This window comes from Pan troglodytes, chromosome 16, assembly GCF_028858775.2.
Source record: "Pan troglodytes isolate AG18354 chromosome 16, NHGRI_mPanTro3-v2.0_pri, whole genome shotgun sequence".
Taxonomy (NCBI): Eukaryota; Metazoa; Chordata; class Mammalia; order Primates; family Hominidae; genus Pan; species Pan troglodytes.
The window spans coordinates 5788858-5807535 of NC_072414.2; the positions used below are offsets into that span (position 1 = coordinate 5788858).

The following is an 18678-nucleotide window of genomic DNA, read 5'->3' on the forward strand; positions in this document are numbered from 1 at the left end:
GCTGGAGCCTGAACCCCCATATCTCAGTGCTGCCATCATCCTTCATGATAAGGAAACTGAGGCACAGGCAGGTTACATAGTCTTCTCAGGATGTCAGTGGCAGAGCTAGGACGTCTATCTCTGCAGCTCAGTTCTGTGTGAAGTCCAGGCAGATGGTGCTGATCAGTAAGGGGTGCTGGCTGAGCGCTGATGGCCACCTGCATCTCAAGGAGAAACAGTGTCACTGGCTAATCTGATGGCTTCTCTGGGCACCAGCACATGGGCACCATCACCCTTTCTCTGCAAGGGGTTTGTTTAGTGTATTTGGTAGAACATCCCCCAGCCTACTAGGTGTGGCATACTCTATGCCACAAGCTCTGTATCTCAGGCAGCATTTTGTACTTTGAAAAAACAAGTTGGGAACAGAACCCTGATCAATGTGTTTCATTTCCTGTCAGAGCAAATGAAACCTGAAATATTAATGGCACGAGATTTCCCTTATCTTCCTACAAAAGGGCTTGAAAAATGTACTCCCCACAAGCTTAGCATGCAGCTCTGCTACCTGTGGCCCGAAATCATTAGTTATCCATACTCACTGACCTTTGGAAATAAACACGAAGGTTCACTTGAAGACTTGGGGGAGAATCACGGTCAACCTGTGACTCTTGGTTTTTCAGATATTCAGCTGCTTTGGAGAGCCTTGGAGTTCCAGCTGCTCTAGAGGTTCTGGGGAGGGAGCTGTTAGCCTCCCATATGAGCATGTGGCCCATCGTTGCCATCCACACCTGCCCCTCTGTGGATGAATAAGTGGTTTCCTTTCTCAGCTGGTTGACGCTTCATTTGTTTGTGTTCTTTTTCTTTACAGTCTCCTGAATATTCACGCGTTGCTGAATCTCCTGTGGACAAACCACCAATAGGCCAGGACTGTCCTGTGGACAGACGGGGTGAGCCTCTTCTTGTGTCTGGAGATTCTGAGTGAGTAGAACCCGTTACGGTCCCCACTGCACTTAATGTGGCATTCATGCATGAGTCTGGGCTGATGTGCTAATTGCGGGCCGTAAGAAGAGTTACAGCCACGATGGCCCTCACCTTTTTCTAACAAAAGCTTAAACACAGCTACGGTAAATATTTTTGCTTTCTGCTTTCACAAACTTCACATACGCTTACATTTATTTTGAGGCGAAAGGGGAAGAACAGACATTTACAGGGGACCAGTTGCTAGGAGAAGACTGTGCATTCCCTGTAACCCTGTCAGTCTCACCTCGGAGATCCTGTCCCTGGAGTGCCCCAGGTCCCTTTTCCCAGCTGCACTGAGTGCCTCCGTCCTCCTGGTGGAGCTGTGCTGCTTTCTTGGGCAGCCTCCCTTCCCCATGGGGTGCAGATAGGCCAGGGGCATCCCGGTGGTCAGTTCTTCCCAGGGACCCAGGAGGAGGGGCCAGCAGAAAGTGGGCAGGTTCTTTCCGCTTGACCTGGCAATAACAATTCCTAAATTGCTCAGCACCCCAGGCTGCTTGCCTTGACCCAGGTAGCCAGTCCCAGGCACCGCAGCAGCAGGGCAGCCCAAGACACTGGTGGCCACCACAGTTAGTCCCTACAAGGAGATTGTGCAGGACACGTTCTCGAGCTGCCTGCAGGGTCTGGTTGTGGGAGCAGCTCAGCCCCTCCTGCAGAGGTGGGAGCATCTTCTACAGCCGGCAATTGTCCTGCAGGAGCTCTGTGCCCAGTGGAATATCTCAGTGCAGTGCACAATGGGGCCACAGCTGTGTCACAGCCATGCTCTGTCCTTTAGTGGGCCGTCTGAGCCACGTTCCACCTGCCTGTTCTGACACACTGCTCTCCCTCGATGACCCTGCTCCCACTGGCCTCCCCATGGTTTCGATCCGTAACCCAGACCCTGTTCCCAGGAGCTGGCTCAGCACCATCCTGCTCCATACCCTCTCTCAGGGGACATCCTAACCTGCTCAGCCTGTCCTGTTCCTGCCTCTCAACCCAGAACACTGCAGGTCCTTCAGGTATTCGGTGAGACCTTAGAAGCAGGGACAGCAGGATTTATCCCACATGCACCATGCACTGTGCTGAGGAAGCCACGGTCACTCCCCTAATGGTCACTGGGGGTGAGAGAACTGAGGTTGTTGCCCATGTGGTAGAACTGGAATTCAGAGCCTCAGCCACGCCTCAGTCACCACACCACGCCCTGTGCAGGATGTTGGGGAAACCAGGCAGCTAGGACCGGCCTGTGCCTTGGAATGCTTACCCAGACCACCCATCCTTGTCCCCTTTGCACCTCAAAGGCTTGGTCTACTTTTCAGACACAGTTTTTATATTGTCAGCATGATACATATGCATATTTTAAGATGTCAAAGAGTTTTATAAGTTTTATGAAAAAAATAGCAGACCCCTGGCCTCCCAGACCATCTCCCCACCGCCCCTGCCCTGCCCACTCCCCATAGATTACCACTTCCAGCTCTTATTGCTTCTTCCTCTGGTTTTATCTCCACATTTGTAAAGAATATGGACACGCTGCTATTTCTTAGTCTCCTGTTGTGGTCAAGATGGTTGAACTTGTAGATTTCCCTCCTGAGAGCTGCTCCATCTAACCCTAACCCTAACTCTAATATATAGAGTTATGTCATCATTTAGGTGAACCCTTATGCAGTGTGTATCAGTCAGGATAGGCTGCCTCATGAGGCAGGAACAAGCATCCCCAGAGCTGAGAGAGTTCCGTTTCTCTAGCCTCCTGCCCTGGGGGTGGGTGCTGAGTCTGGGGGAGGTGTGGGGTGGGGGGAGGGGCCTCAGCGCTCAGCAGACAGGTGCTCACTGGTGTCACCATGTTCCCTGCCCTCTTCTCATATGGAACACGTGGTGCCCTTTTGCCAGGGCATCCCTGCTCAGGGGTCAGGATAGTCCTCCTCTGAGTGGCTGGGGGTCTGACTGCTCCCTATTTAGACTATTGAGTAGCCCCCTGCTTTTTGCCTCACTCCCTTTTTGTGCTGGTGTCCCAGTGCTTGGGCCTTTTGGGGTTTTAGAGGTGGGCCGTGAGGCTGGGCATGAAAAGGCTTCTCTGCCTCCACCGCCCCCCCGGGGCTCCTCATCCCTGTGCTGCCTCAGCACTTCGTCTGGCAAGATTTGCAGGTGCAGTTTTCATTTCTCATTCTCTGTTGGTTTTGAGTGATTTCAAGAGAAGATGCAGAAAGGCTGTGACCCCACCTCTAAAAGCCAGCGGTCAACCTGGCCACCCTTAAGCCTGTTCTAGTGGGCCCCCTGCCCCGTTGCCCTGCTGTGACAGTGTCCCACGAGGACAGACTCAACACAGGACTTCAGTCCTTGCCTTCCCGAGTGGCCGGCAGCCCTGGTGCTGTTGCTTTCCCTCTCCCTTCCTTGTTCTCAACCTCAGGAGGAAAATGTCCAGTTTCTCATGATGAGATATGATGTCATCTGTAGGTTTTTTTTTTTAAAAGTGGGTAAAATTCATATAACATTAGCCATTAACCAGTTGAAAGTGTGTAATTCAGTAACATGTAGTGCATTTGCAGTGTTGGGCACCCACTATCTGTGTCTAGTTCCAACTCGTTTTCTTCAGAGAGGAACTCTCCATTAAGCAGTCACTCCCCAGCCTCCCTACCCCAGTCTCTGGCAACCCCAACCTGCTTTCTGTCTCCATGGACTTACATATTCTGAATGTTTCCCATAAATTAGACATCATATAATTTGTGACCTTTTCTTTCTGGCTTCTTTGGCTTAGCATGAAGTTTATGTGGATGACCCATGTTGCAACATGTGTCAGAACTTCAGTCCTTTTTAAGGCTGAACAATATTCCATTCTGCAGATACACCACATTTGTTTGTGCCTTCAATTGATGGGCGTTTGGGTAGTTTCCACCTTTTGACTGTCAGGAATAATGCAGCTGTGAGTGTGTGTGGACAGTGTTAGATTCGGTATCTGTTTTCAACTCTTTTGTGTATGTATTTAGGAGTGGAATTGTTGCATTCTGTGGTGACTCTGTTTCACTTTTCCAGGAACTGCCAAACTGTTTTCCACCACAGCTGCACCATTTTACATTCCCGCCAGCACCGAATGAGGATTCTCATTTTCCCCCATCCTAGCCAACACTTGTCAGTTTCTGTTTTTTGTTTCTTTGTTTCATGATGGCCAGCCTACTGGGTGGGAAGTGGGGTCTGACTGTTTATTGGCATTTCCTGAATAGGTTTTTTGGTAAATGTTCTTTATCAAGCTGAAGATGGTCTCTGCCTAATTTAATGAGTGGTTTTTAATCAGAAATGGGTGTTGGATTTTTGTCAGATGCTTTTTCTGCATCAATTGATCTGATCATATGATTTTGTCTCTTTAGTCTGTTGATGTGGTAGATTATATCCATTGATTTTTCTAATGTTGAACCAACATTGCAGCCTTGGAAAAAATACCACTTGGTTGTAGCGTATAATTCTTTCTAAACGTTGTTAGATTTGATTTGCTAATAATTTGTTGTGGATTTTTAAGTTGTTTGCTCCTGAGAGGCAGTGGTATGTCATTTTTTAATAATTTCTTTGGTCTTGATGTTAGGATAATTCCAGCTTCATAAAGTGAGGAAGTGTTTCTTCTCTTCCAATTTCTGGAATAGGTTGTAAAGAATTGGTGTAATTTCTCCCTTAAATGTTTGATAGAATTCACCAGTGAAATCTATCTTCCTGTTACTGACTTTTAGTTTAATTCTATTGTAGTCTGAGAACATATATTTATGATTTCTATTTTTAAAATACTTGTTAAGGTGTACTTCATAGCTCAGAATGTGGTCTATCTTTGTGAATGTTCCGTGCAAGCTTGAGAAGAATGTGTATTTTGCTGTTGTTGGATGAAATATTCTATAAATGTCAATTCTATTGAGTTGATTTATGATGCTATTCAAGTGAACTGTCCTTGTTGATTTTCTGTCTGCTTGTTCTATCAATTACTGACAGGTCTTGAAGTCTCCACTTATAATAGTGGATTTACCAATTTCTCATTTAGAATTAAAATTCTATCAGATTTTGCCCCATATATTTCAATTATCTGTTGTTAGGTGCATAGCCTTTAAGGATTGTAACATCCTCTTGAAAATTGATTTTTCTCTCATTATGTAATGTCGCCTTTTTATCCCTGATAATTTTGCTTGGTTGGTAGTCTGCTTTGTCTGAAATTAATAATGGTACTCCAAGTTACTTTGATTAGAGTTAGCATGGTATACCTTTCTCTGTCCCTTTACTTTTAACCTACCAGTGTCTCTGCATTTAAAGTAGATATCTTGTAGATAGCATAGAGTTGGGACTTGTGTTTTTTATCCACTCTGAAAATCTCTGTTTCAATGGGTGTGTTTTGATCATTCACATTTAAATGATTATTGAGGTACTCAGATTAATATCAAACTTTTTAGTAACTGTCTTCTGTACTTGCCAGAGACTTCTTTATCTCTCTCCTCTGGTTTCAATGGACCATTTTATGTGATGCCATTTTATCTCCTTTCATAGCATATCACTCATACTTCTTTTTAAAAGTTTTACAATATATGTTTACAATATGTATTTCAAAATAATCTAAGCCCACCTTCAAATAACACTATACCTCCTCCCATTTAGTACAACTACCTTATAACAGAATACTCCCAAATCCTCCTTCCTGTCCCTTGTGACATTGCTGTTAATTATTTAAATTATCCATATGTCATAATCATACAGTATATCATTACTATTATTGCAGTAAATTATTTTTATATCAAATAAGAGTAAGGAAAATAGAAAACTTTATTTTACTGTCATTTATTCCTTTATGAATACCTCTTTTTTATGTAGTTCCAAGTTTTCAACCTATATAATTTTTCTTCTGTATGAAGAAAAATCTTTTAACGTTTATTTCAGGGTATATATTGCCAGTGATGAATTCCCTTGGTTTTGTTTGCCTGAGAAACTATTTCTCCTTCATTTTTGAAGGATACTTTTTCTGGACATAGAATGCTAGGTTGGTGGTTTCTTCTTTCAAAATTTTAAGGATTTCACTCCATTCTCTCTCTCTCTTTTTTTTTTTTTTTGAGACAGAGTCTCACTCTGTTGCCCAGGCTGGAGTGCAGTGGTGCTATCTCGGCTTACTGCAAGCTCTGCCTCCCGGGTTCACGCCGTTCTCCTGCCTCAGCCTCCTGAGTAGCTGAGATTACAGGCGCCAGCCACCATGCCTGGCTAATTTTTGTATTTTTAGCAGAGATGGGGTTTTACCATGTTGTCCGTGGCTGGTCTCGAACTCCTGACCTCAAATCATCTGCCTGCCTCAGCCTCCCCAAGTGCTGGGATTACAGACGTGAGCCACCGCACCTGGCCTATCCACCCTCTTTTTCCTTTACTGGTTTCTGATGAGAAGTGGGCTGTAATTCTTATCTTTACCCCTCTATAGATAAGGTGTTTCCCTACCCCGCTGGTCATTTGCCTTAGTCATTTTCTCTGTCTTTGGTTTTCTGTAGTTCAAATATGGTGTGCCTAGGTGTAGGGTATTTTGCTTTTTGGTTTTTTTGTTTTGTTTTGTTCTTAGTATTTACTCTATTTGGTGTTCTTTGAGCCTCCATGGTCTGTGGCTTGGATCTGTCATTAATTTTGAAAATATTTTGGCCATCATTACCTCAAATGATTTTCTTCTCCATTGTCTCTTTTGTTCCCTTTTGGTATTCCAGTTACACGTGTAACATCTTTGATGTTGTTCCACAGTTCTTGGATACTTTGTTCTGTTCCCCCCCCTCCCCCAACCCATTATTATTATTTTTTTATTTTTATTTTTTTGTAGAGGTGGGACTTTGCCATGTTGCCCAGGCTGATCTTCAATTTGTGAGCTCAGGTGATCCCCCTGCCTCAGCCTCCCAAAGTGCTGGGATTACAGGCATGAGCCGCTGTGCCCAGTCTTCCCACCATTCTTTGTGTGCATGCGTGTTTCAGTTTGAGAAGTTCTTGTTGACCTGTCTTCAGGCTGATTATTTTCAGCCATGTTGATGAGCCTGTCAAAGGCATTCTTCATTTCTGTTAATAGGTTCTTTTGGGCTGGGCGCGGTGGCTCACACCTGTAATCCCAGCACTTTGGGAGGCCGAGGTGGGCGGATCACCTGAGGTTGGGTGTTTGAGACCAATCTGAACAACATGGAGAAACCCCTGTCTCTATTAAAAATACAGAATTAGCCGGGCGTGATGGCGGGCACCTGTAGTCCCAGCTACTCGAGACGCTGGGGCAGGAGAATGGTGTGAACCTGGGAGGCGGAACTTGCAGTGAGCCGAGATCGCTCCACTGCACTCCAGCCTGGGCAACAGAGCGAGACTCCATCTAAAAAAAAAAAAAAAAGAAAGAAATATGTTGTCCTTTTTGTCTTCTAGCATGCCTTGTAAGTTATTTGAAGCTAGATATGATTTATAGGGTGATAGGAACTGAGGTAAACAGGCCTTTAACATGAGGTTTTCTGTTAATCTGGCTATGGGCTACGTGTAATGTTTGTTGTAGCTGTGAGTGTATTCCGATCCTTGCAGTGCCCTTGTTTTTGTCCTCTGGCTCTGGGCTTCCCTAAATTCCCTTCCTCAGAGAGAGTGAGTGTCGTGCAGCTCTCCCAGCTTTCACCTGCTGTTGCACACTGGAGTCCTGTTGGTGTAGTTGTAGGGTGTGGGGAGGGCCAGCGGTCTATAGTCTTCTGATTACATCTCAGTCTTTCCGTGGTCCCATTTCCCTGGGCTGTGACTGTCACAGATGTTTCTTCTTATATAGCTTTTCCAGACCCCAAACAGGAGGCCAGAGGGGGCTGGACTCAGGAATGCCCTTCCTCTGTGGCTCTGCAACAAGGTTCTGGTAAAGTCTTTCCCTGCAGGGAGCGGGCCTTTGTCCTAGAGAAGGCTCTGGCTACATTTCACCAGGATGACGTTTGTCCTCCCTCTGCCAGAGTCACCAGGAGATGTCTCTTGGGTTTTCATGGTGAGAACCTAGTAGGGATCCTGGAGGAAAAGCCCATGAAAGTTTTGGGCCCCGCTAAGACTGTGGCTTCTAGGAGTTTCTCAGTCACGGGAGTCCACCCTTGGCCTGCAGCAATTTGTCAGAATTACTCAAACTACTGTGGTATGGCCCTGGAGGCTCTGTTCCAGGTCAGTGGATCTTTGGATTTGGCTGTGTCTCTAGATTTCAGGGGGGCGGGTTGCAAACTCAATTCACTGATGAGTCCAAAAAAGGTCATTGATTTTCAGTTTGTGCACCATTTTCTTGTCATGAGGATGGGAGTGATGACTTCCAAGTTCTTTACGTGTTGGAGTGGAAACTCCAATCCTTCCCCTGCTTTGATTTTCCTGTCACCCCAACCGGGAATCATGTTTGTTATTTGATGGTTTCCTCAGTTGTCATCCGTCTTCCTAATTAGGACATAAGCTCCAGGGAACTGGAGTGTCAGTGTTCCCTTGCGTCCTTGCACCCACAAGACAGCCTGGCACATTCTGAATGAATACACCAAAAGGGATAAATAACGAGGCCAGGCCACCTGGCTATGGGTGGCTGCTAATCCGTAGGATTTCTCGTGCCTTGTGGTTTCAGTGAATTTGAGACACACATGAGTGATGCTGCCAATGGGAGGCTCCCAGATGTCCTCAACAAATAGAGGAGTGACCACTCAGATCCAAGGGTGTAGCACTTCCCGCCTATCACTGGGAGCTGATGGGCTGTCTTTAGCATGGCACTTTGTATGGTGCTGGTGCCCAGGCTTCCCTGGGGCAACAGCGTTGGCCCAGGCGACACACAAGAAGAAGGGGGCTTTTCTGTGGTCACTTCCGCGTTGCTAGTTGTTTTGCCCTCTTACTGTGGCTAAACCTTCTGTCCATACCTGTCCCCCATTCTCAGTATTTGGCTTTTGGGATTGCAGTAGTGGGACTTGGGTGCACATTGCAAAAAACCAATTTGCCCCCATTATCCATGTCTTGTTGATGGTCCCACTGCCAGCATCAGTTCTTATGAACAGATTTCTAAACCATCACCATCTGTTCTGCTCTTAATTTCAAGTGTAAAAAGTATTACTTTCCTAATTCCGTCAAGGGGAGGGAGAATATGTATTCCTAAAGACCACAGTTCTTGTATGAGGAAGTGTAGATCTGTCACCCACCTACTAAAGGAAAGGTTGCTTCTGCCCATCCTCAAAGCTGTTGAGCAGTTATTTACCTAGAGGGTAAAACTGGCCCATTCGCATCTCTATAAAAACAGATAAGAAAAGGTGGAAGGAGCTGAGTTGGGGAGGTGGAAGGGGGGCAAAAGCTATGTCTCCCGTCCCTCCCTGACAGTGCAGCCCCCCGACCCTCCAGCCCCCGCCAGTATAGGTGGGAATGGGCTGGCAGGGCTGCATCGTGGTGGTCCCTGCTGCTGCTAGGGCTGTTTCCAGAAGAAGGCCCAGTTTCAGGCTTGACTTCCCCTCAGAAGTCATAAGGACCATAAGGTCCATCTGGGTGGGCGCTGAGCTCTCCACGATGGGAGCAGGATAGACATGAGCATCTTCACCCTCGCGGTCCCTCTGAGCCTGCCCTGGGGGTGAGCTCTTTTTCTGCGCAAATGAACATTCCAGGCAGGCCCTGGAACTTTCTGTCATTCTAAGGCAATAGAAGGTTCTTTGGTTACTTTCAATCCAGGAACATTGTTGGTCAGTCATGAAAAGGAGTAATTATAGACTCTTTGGAGCTTCTCCCACCCGGCTGGAGCCTGACCTGTCTTGGAGCCAGCTGGGGAGGGAGGGCTGTGTGTCCCCTTCTTTCTTTCTTTGCCTCTGTTTTTGCTGGCCAGGGAGTGTTCCGAGGGATGGAGTGTCTGGGGAGAGGGCATTCTCTCCACAAGTGGGCTGGGTGGCACTTCTGGGGTCCAGCAGATGTTTCACTTGGACTTCCTGTCTCCAGTGACCCTCGGGTAGGTTTCTTAGAGATGACCCTGCTGGGAACTTGCAGCTCTTCCCTGCGACCTGTGGGAGGCCTTGCTGGGCTGATGCCCTTGACTGCTCTCCCTATCCTCCACCATGCCCCTCGGGAGTGCTCCTGGGCTGTTCCTTCAAGGCGGCCCCAGGCTGGCCCCACACTGGTGGGAGCAGCAGGCAGCTCCTCTTTGGGCAGCTCCTCCTTTTCTCCTGTGAGGCAGCTCTGGTCATGGCCTCCTCCCTTTGGATTCTCAGGAAACTCGGGTGCCGCGTCCACAGACATTGGGGACTTGGTACAGCTATCCTAGGGGTCTGCTAGAAGCCCTGTTTGGGAATCAAGGTGAAGCCACCTCCCCAGCCCCCTCCATGAGGCACAGCCCTTCACGGAAAGTCCCTGCTCCTCTTCTGGTACCCTGTAGGCCAGAAACCATGCTGGGGTGGGGAGCTGGGAGCATCTGTTGATGTGGGATGCAGGCGTGCTTGTCACCTCTCCTGGCCCTCAGGGCAGCAGGACAGCTTACATGAACATCTCATCCCGCCGCTGGTGGCCTCTGGTGAGAGACTACTCCAGTCGGTCCCCCTGTAGCTCCTGGATCTTAGCGGGGGCCTGGGAATGGGAGGCCACAAGGAGGTTCCAGAGCTAGCTAAAGCCACTGAGACTCAGAGGGAGTCTCACGCCACTGCCTCCTGTGCCCCCATCCCCTAGCAAAGTGGGACTGATGAGGGATGACCTTGCGTCCTTCTCGCCTGTTCACTGGGACCTGGTGCTGTTGCCACCGTGGGCCCAAACATCCACTGCCCTTTTAGCAAGGCAGCGCTGCTCCATAGGGTCCAGCCGGGGAAGTATCTGGCTTTGCACAGGTGGAAGATCATGACTATTTCCAGAGTCTGTTGCCAGGCTCCATGTAGTTCAGCAGTTGTTTCTCCCTCTGAGAGTCCAAAGTGGTTGTTTTCCGGAGTTTGGCAGTACCTAAGGGTTAATTGGGATGTTATTGTCTGCGTTTGGCTTAGAGATAGGAAAGTTTTATGTTTATTCAAATTATCAGTAATTTAAAATTACAATTTTAGTCTTAATTGTACGTATTTGGAGATCCCATTTAAGTCTTTGGAAATAATTGCAGAGTAATATTTTGGGAAGTTATATTACAATGCACAGACGTTCAAGTGGAGAAAGGTCCCTGCGTGTGAGCCTTGGCCTGGCAGAGGGGCATCCAGGACAGCATCTACAGCACGCAGCCCTCCCAACTGGGTCTGGGCATGGCTGCAGCTGAGTCTAGCCCTCCTTTCTGTGCTGCTGCATCCCAGGGGATACAGCCACACAGGCTGCAGTTGCCTAGACCGACCTGGTGTCAGAATCACTGTCTCTGCTTTGGTAAGATGTCCTTGGGAGGGGAAGGGAGCCAGCCAATGAGATGAGGGGTAGGAGGGTGACAGGGTGGAGCAGACCTTCATGCTGGCAGAAGAGAGGTTCACATTCACCAGGGAGCAGGTTTTTCTGAACTTGGAGAGCTGAGGGGGGCACCTGGAGCGCCCCTGCAGTCCACAGCATGGGGTGCTGGCTTCTGTACCCTAGTGCAGGTGCAGTGCCATGAGGTACCCATCCCTTGCAGTGGGGTAGGGTTTAAAACCCAGAAGGCAGCCCTCCCTGGAGCACAGCCCCATGGTGTTTAGAGACCCTCTCCTCTGAGCATATGCAGGATGTGACAATGCAGGTGGGCCTAGTGCTGCAGTCTCAGAGACACCCATGGGCTTCTGCCATGCTTTTTATCCACCAGGGCAGTAAAAGCAACGTCCACGGTGGCTTAGCCTCCTGCAAAGCCTGTGGCAGGACAGCCAGGGTTCCCTGACAGTGGAGATGGTGGATGGCCCCATAGGGGGTTGGTCCCATCTCGCCAGCAGAAGTGACCTGTGTGGCCTTAGTGGTCAGTGCTGCCTATTGTGATAGTGGATTGTTTAAAGCCAGGTCCCATTGTGGCTCCTGAGGGAATGAAAATGAGGGGTCCTTTGCTATGATCTGATGCTTGTGTTCCACCAAATCCATATTTTGGAATTCTTATCCCCAAAGTGATGGGACCTTCGGGAGGGAGACTTGGAATTCACATTCCCAAGGAGATGGGGCCTTAGGGAGGTGTCTTAATCTGTATTCTGCTGCTGAAACAGAATACCACAGATTGGGTAATTTATAATGAACAGAACATTATTTGGCTCAGCGTTCTAGGGGCTGGGAAGTCCAAGGTTGAGGGTTGCATCTGCTGAGGGCCTTCTTGCTGCGTCCTAACATGGTGGAAGGCATCATATAGTGAGCAAGAGAGGGAAGGGGGCCAAACTCATTGTTTTATTAGGAACCTGCTCCTCAGTCACTAACCCACTCTTGCAATAATGGCATTAATACATTCATGAGGGTAGAGCTTTCAGGACCTAATCACCTCTTAAAGGTCTCACTTCTCAACATTGTTGCATCAGGGATTAGGTTTCCAACACATGAACTTTGGGGGGGCACATTCCAACTATAGCAGTGGGTGATCAGGTCCTGATGGTGGAGCCCTCATAATGGGATCAATGCCGTTTTAAAAAAGGCTGCAGAGAGAGCCTCCCGCCCTCCACCATGTGAGGACAGAGTGAGAAGCTGCCGTCTCTGAGCCATCACGCAGGTACTCACCAGGCACGGAATCTGCTGGCTCTTTGGTCTTGGACTTCCCAGCCTCCTGAACAGAGACAAACCACTTTCTGTCATGTATAATCTACCCAGTTTATGGTATTTTGTGAGAGTACCCTGAATGGAATAAGACTCCCTTCAAACAAATGTCCCGCTCTTTGAAAGAGAGTGTGGGGCTCACAGTCTGCTAGTAAAGACAGTTGTAGGAGCAATGGCAAGCCCACACTGGCTCGGATTTTCAGACCTTATCATTGTCTGAAAGTCCTCAACCTGAGGTTTTATTGGTCCAAAGTCAGGGCCTGCTGGAGCCCCATAGGTTGCGTGCTTGGCCTGTGGAGCAGTTTTCTCCAGAGCACCCCTATCCCCTCTGCCTTGTTCCAGGCCCAGCAGGGACTGAGGGTAGAATAATGACAGGCACAGCTCCTCCCCTCAAGGAGTCCACTATCTGGGGTTTGATGCTGGAGCCCAAGGAGGGGCTGCCCACATGGGTGGAGCAGAGGGCCTGGGGAAGTTCCAGGAAGAAGTGACTGTGTGCCGAGGCTGCAGGAATAGAGGCAGCCCAGGAGAAAGGGGGGCATGGGCTGGAGGTGGGGGTGGTTCCAGGCAGAGAGAGCAGCTTGCACATGGGAAAACAAGGCATGGAGTGGGCAGCTCCTTCCGCCTGGTCTCTAAACCTGTGAAGAGGGGGCTGGGGAGAAGAGACGGGGGTGGAGGAGAGCAGGACTCACAGGCCAGCCAGCCCTCCACGGCCTTGGGAACAGAGTGAAGAGCTTGGACTGTGTCCTATGTCCTGGGGCCGGTGCCACTGCAGGCTTTGGAGCCAGGAGGGACTCAGTGGAGCTTGCTGTGTATGATTGTGAGTGTGGGGAATGGTTTGGGGTGGGAGGCAGGACAAGCAGCTGTGGACTCCTGTCTGCAGGTGAGTGCCAGGGCTCAGTGTGGGTTCTGATTGGGCTAAGTAGGTGCCCATCTGCCTGGAGTCCAGCTGTCCTTGTCTGGTCTGTAGACCTTGTTGTCAAGGTCTGGCAGCTCAACGCTGATCTTCCTGAGATAATGAAAAGGGAAAACTTTAGAGGCAGGACGAAGACCTTGTAGTGACCAGTGACATCCCCACAGGGTCTAGGTGTGCGAGGTCTATTGGCGCCTGTGTGGGAAGGCGGGAAACCAGGGGCTTGGGGCCAGCCACAAATGCCACACTGGGCTCTGCCTCGGCTCTAGGTGCTTTGGTTGCTGGATTTGGTGGTGGCTCAGGGCAGTCACTTGTCATTCTCAGTATTTTATCCCCTGGGGCCTCCCCAGAGCCATAGGAGATGGTTCACCTCTGAAGGACTGCCCCACGCTGTGCTTGGTAAGCTCGGTCACCCAGGGCTGTCACAGAGATGGGCTATGGCCCACATGGGCTGAGCTGATTTCTGCCCTGCCACCTACACCTTGCTGTGATTACTTTGGCAGTGTTTCCCCGTCAGGAGAGCAGGTGGGAGGGGAGGCAGGTCCCTGAACTGGGATAGAGCCCGGAGACCTGGGTGTCCTCTGCTCTGTTGTACTGACCCGCTGTGTGCTTATGAAATGAGGGCAGGGGTTCTCAGTGCTCCCATGGCATGGTGACTATAATCCATGAATGATGCCCACACAGTTCCTGGCATGCTCAGTGTAGCCTTGTTGTTGTAAGAGAAAAAAGCAGGGATTCTCCACTTCCCCACAGAGTGAACTGGAACGAGGAGAGACTGGTATTTCTCCAACACTAGGTTTCTTTGGATTTTTGTGCTGGTTGATACTCCCTAAATCACAGGTCGCCTTAAAGAGAGCAAGAGCCCTGCACGGTGGCCCGGACCCTTGGGGCCCCTTCCATCCGATGCACCTCGTGGCCCAGTCTTTACCTGCTCACCATGCACAGCACTTCCCATGGGTTTGGAAACGTGTCATCTGCATGGCAAGGATGGGAATGGGGAGTGGGAACCTGCAGTTTAGGGTCCAGGCAGGTGGATTTTAATTTGCCCCTGGGGGATTCTAGGGCCAGCAGAGCTCACTGCCGCTGCTGTCTGGGCCTCCAGGCAGTGAGCTGCTGGGGGAGCCCCTCTGGAAATGGACAGTGGCTGTCCAGGGCGTAGGACGCTAGGGGGCGAACAGAGGAAGTAGAGGTATCTGGGGCTGAAGTTCAAGGTTGCAGCATGAAGTTCAGGGTTGCAGCGCCCAGCCTAGCAGGGCAGGGTTCAATCTGCAGGACTGGCATGAGGAGGCAGAGGAGTCAGCCAAGCCCTCCCCGCAGCCTCTCTCCAGACAGTACAGATTCGAGGCCAGGTCTGCATGAGGACAGCCACCTGGTCTCGGCTGAGGTTACAGGAAGGGAGTCGGGGCAAGGGCCAATGAGTTTGTTCCTAATTTGGGTCCCCTAATTGTCCAAGAGAAGAAGAAAAGGCCTAATTTCTGTTTCGCTAAGTTTTAGACTACTTCAGTTCACGCTCTTTAACAATACGTTATTCATGCAGAGCTCATCTCTATTAATCAAAATGTATGATTAGGCAGAAAGCCCTATTCCCACACCAGAGTGGTGAAATGCAGTGCATGTGTGTTCAGATCAATTTTTGAAGTCTTGATTTTGTTTTGTTACATGTTTATTTGATTGCTTGCAGAAGAATGAAGTTTTTTGGCCCTCTGGAAAATTTTTCTTTCTCCTGAGAGGTTTTCCAATCCAGTAGAAAATAGACGCAGAGTTTGGCTTGCATTGATTGCGGCATTAGAAGCGGCCCTGTACATTTTAATGTGGAAGACGTGATGGTTTTGCGTTTGCTCCTCCAGTTGTGCCCCATGGCTGTCTTTCTGCCAGCTCTCTTGCACATTTAGTTCTTGAGCGAGATGTTCTAAATAGAAGCCATGGTCCATTCAGTCCCCAGCCTGCTGTCCTTCTGTGACCCGCCAGCCAGCTTTGCTTAGGGAGCTATGAGCCCCTCCTACTAGGCTACAAAGTCATGTGCAGGAAAAGCATTTGTGCACAGCCAGGAGCAGAGCACCCAGGCCCAGGTCTGTCCCAGAGCCATGTGGACCTGGCGAATGGCTGTTCAGGTCAGAAGGGGGTTTGGATACACCGGTTCTGTGTTTCGGAGGCCAGCGTAGTCCCCAGTGTATTTCGCAGAAGCGATAGCAGCTTTATTCCCAAGGCACTAGTGCCAGTGCGTTAGGCACGTGCTGGGTGCCTGCTTGAGTGTCTCCTTTGTTCCTCTCTATCACTGGCTGTCCCCTGCAGAGGCAAGCGAGGCAGAGAGTTGGCTGGTAACAGCCAGTGTCCGCAGAGCCCCAGGGCTCCCTGACTGGGCTGTGCCACCCGGGGACAGGCAGATAGACCCCAAGTAAAGTTAAAGGGAAGCACAGTGGGGCCTGCACAGGATGTGAGTTGGAGGCTCTGGTGAAACTGAGACTTGGTGGGGGATGGGAGGCAGGGGCCCTGCTGGGACAGACAGGAGACCAGGGGCCAGTGGCAGAAATGGTCCTCAACCTATCCTCATGCGGATGGTGGCCTCTACCGGGAGCCCTGTGTGTCTCTGAGCCTTAGTCTCCCTCCCTCCAGTCTGCGAAATGGGCATAATAGAAATGATGCATCTCACTAATAAATCTGTGCAGAAAGAGAAAGCAGTTTGCAACTGCAAAGCATTATTCAGATCTTCCTGGCTCTACCTCCAGGATCGTATGCCTCCGCTCTCTCACGAGACACAGGCCTCCCATGTGCCCGGTGGTGGTCTCGAGGTCATCTGAGCCATCATCCACCCCTCTATACCGGGGACAGTGTGCTGCCAGGAGGGGCACCAGAAGAGGTGTCATACACTGGCATGCTGAGCTAGGATTTGAGGCACTTCCTGCCTCTTCCAGTTCCTTGTGGGCCGGGGGTGCTTTGCTCAGATGGTGCTGGGGAGGAAGGGCAATATCTAAGGACGTATTAAGAGGGTCACATTTAGGTGTGCCATCTTCTGAGGGACAGAACCCTGTCACGACAGTTTTGCCGTGACTGAATTCCCACATTGCAGAGTGCGCTTGGGGTGTGGCTCTGAACATCACTGGCAGGTCAGGTGGAGCCTCGCTGCTCTGGGGAGCTGTGCCCAGGTTCCCTCGGTTCCTGAAGCTCAGAGGTTGCAGGAGAAAGGGCCTCCTGGTGGCTGCTTACTCTGCCCCACTGTGAAGTGCCTGGTCACTAGAGTTAGGCCCCTCTCCCACTCCGGGCTTCAGGGATTCCACTGAGGATGGAGGGTGTTGGATTTAGTTTCTTTCTTTTTTCTTTTTTTCTTTTGAGGTGGAGTCTCACTCTGTCACTCAGGCTGGAGTGCAGTGGCACCATCTCTGCTTACCGCAAGCTCTGCCTCCCGGGTTCACGCCATTCTCCTGCCTCAGCCTCCCGAGTAGGTGGGACTACAGGCGCCCGCCACCACGCCTGGCTAATTGTTTTGTATTTTTGGTAGAGACGGGGTTTGAATGTGTTAGCCAGGATGGTCTCGATCTCCTGACCTCGTGATCCGCCCGCCTCGGCCTCCCAAAGTGCTGGGATTACAGGCTTGAGCCACCGCGCCTGGCCCCCTTCTGGAGTATTTTGTTCATTAGAAGTAAGTCAGGGACTTAGTGTCTTTAGCTCCAGCCAGTCCTGTGACCTCTCTGCCACTGTGTGAATGTCCCCAACCCCCCACCTGATAAGCAGGTGTCCTGAGGTCATCAGGGATTTGGACTTAGTTATTAAAAAGCAACCAGCACCCTTAGGAGCCTCCAGAGCAGAGATTGCCAAACTTTCTCAGACCACGGTGCCCTGGATCTCAGCAATTTCATGGTGTTTCTAGACCAAAACACATAGCTAACAACTCTACTTTTTAAATAGCTAGGTCCAAACCACATGGTATTTATGTCCCAACAACTTGGAAGCCGCATGAGAAATAATACTCATAAATTGAAACAAATGTATTTCATCCTAAACCACAATCACAAACGGAAGTGTGTCTGCTGAATGAGATTGGCACCATTCTCATTTCCTGTTTGATGCTGACTTTTGTGTGGGACTTGCTGTTTAAAAGTTTATTTTTATTTTTAATTTTTAGATACATATCATAGTCATACATATTATGGGGGTACGTGTGATATTTTTTCTTGAGACAGCATGACAGAGTCTTGCTCTGTAGCCCAGGCTGGAGTGCAGGGGTGCAATCTTGGCTCACTGCACCCTCCACCTCCCTGGTTCAAGCGATTTTCATGTCTCCGCCTCTTAAGTAGCTGGGACTACAAGAGGTGTGCCACCTTGCCTGGCTAATTTTTGTATTTTTAGTAGAGATGGGGTTTCACCACATTGTCCAGGCTGGTCTCAAACTCCTGGCCTCAAGTGATCTGCCTGCCTAGGCCTCCCAAAGTGCTGGAATTACAGGCATGAGCCACCGCACCTGGCCTACATGTGGTATTTTAATATAAGCATATACATTTTTAATTGTGGCAAAGTACACATAACATAAAATGCCATCTTAATCGTTTTAAGTGTATAGTTCGGTGGAATTAAGTACATCAACATTGTTTTGCAGTCATCACCATCAGCTATCTCCAAAACGTTTTCATCTTCCCAAAACTTAAACTGTGCGCATGAAACAGTACCTCTCCTTTCCCCCTTCCTCCAGCCCCTCCCAGCCACCACTCTACTTTCCCTCTGTCTGAATTCACCTCTCTAGGTACCTCATGTAAGTGGAATCATGCAGTATTTGTTCTTTTGTGACTGTCTTATTTCACTTCGCATGGTGTCCATAGGGGTCATGCACGTTGTGGCGTGCGTCAGAATTGCTTCCTTTTTTAGTGCTGAATAACACTCCATTGCGGGAATATGCCACATTTTGTTGATCTGTTCGTCTGCTGCTGGACACGTGGGTTGGTTCCGCCATTTGGATTGTGGATAATGCTTCTGTGAACAGGGGTGTACAGATGTCTCCCTGAGTCCCTTCTTTCAGTTCTTTTGGGATATACCCAGAAGTGGAATTACTGGACCGTACGGTAGCTCTTTTTAAAATTTTTTGAAGTGCCATACTATTTTCCACAGCAGCTGCACCTATTTACATTTCTATTATGCCAACAGTGTACAAGGGCTCCAATTTCTCCACATCCTCACCAGCA

At 49.3% G+C, this 18678-nt stretch overlaps 1 protein-coding gene across 10 annotated transcripts in view; it reads left to right on the plus strand.

The window, feature by feature from the left end:
• The first annotated feature begins 841 nt into the window (after window positions 1–841).
• APBA2 (amyloid beta precursor protein binding family A member 2) overlaps window positions 842–18678 on the plus strand; it is a 196003-nt gene continuing 178166 nt past the window's right edge. For 2 of the 10 annotated variants that reach the window (XM_009428696.4, XM_009428697.4), the window contains exon 1: window positions 842–954. The gene's annotated coding sequence lies outside the window, so the exon portion shown is untranslated. Of the gene's footprint in view, window positions 955–1002; window positions 1101–13162; window positions 13415–18678 lie in introns of those variants that run through there. The other 8 variants (XM_016927844.3, XM_054667257.1, XM_024349012.2 and 5 more) reach the window with 6 other exon arrangements.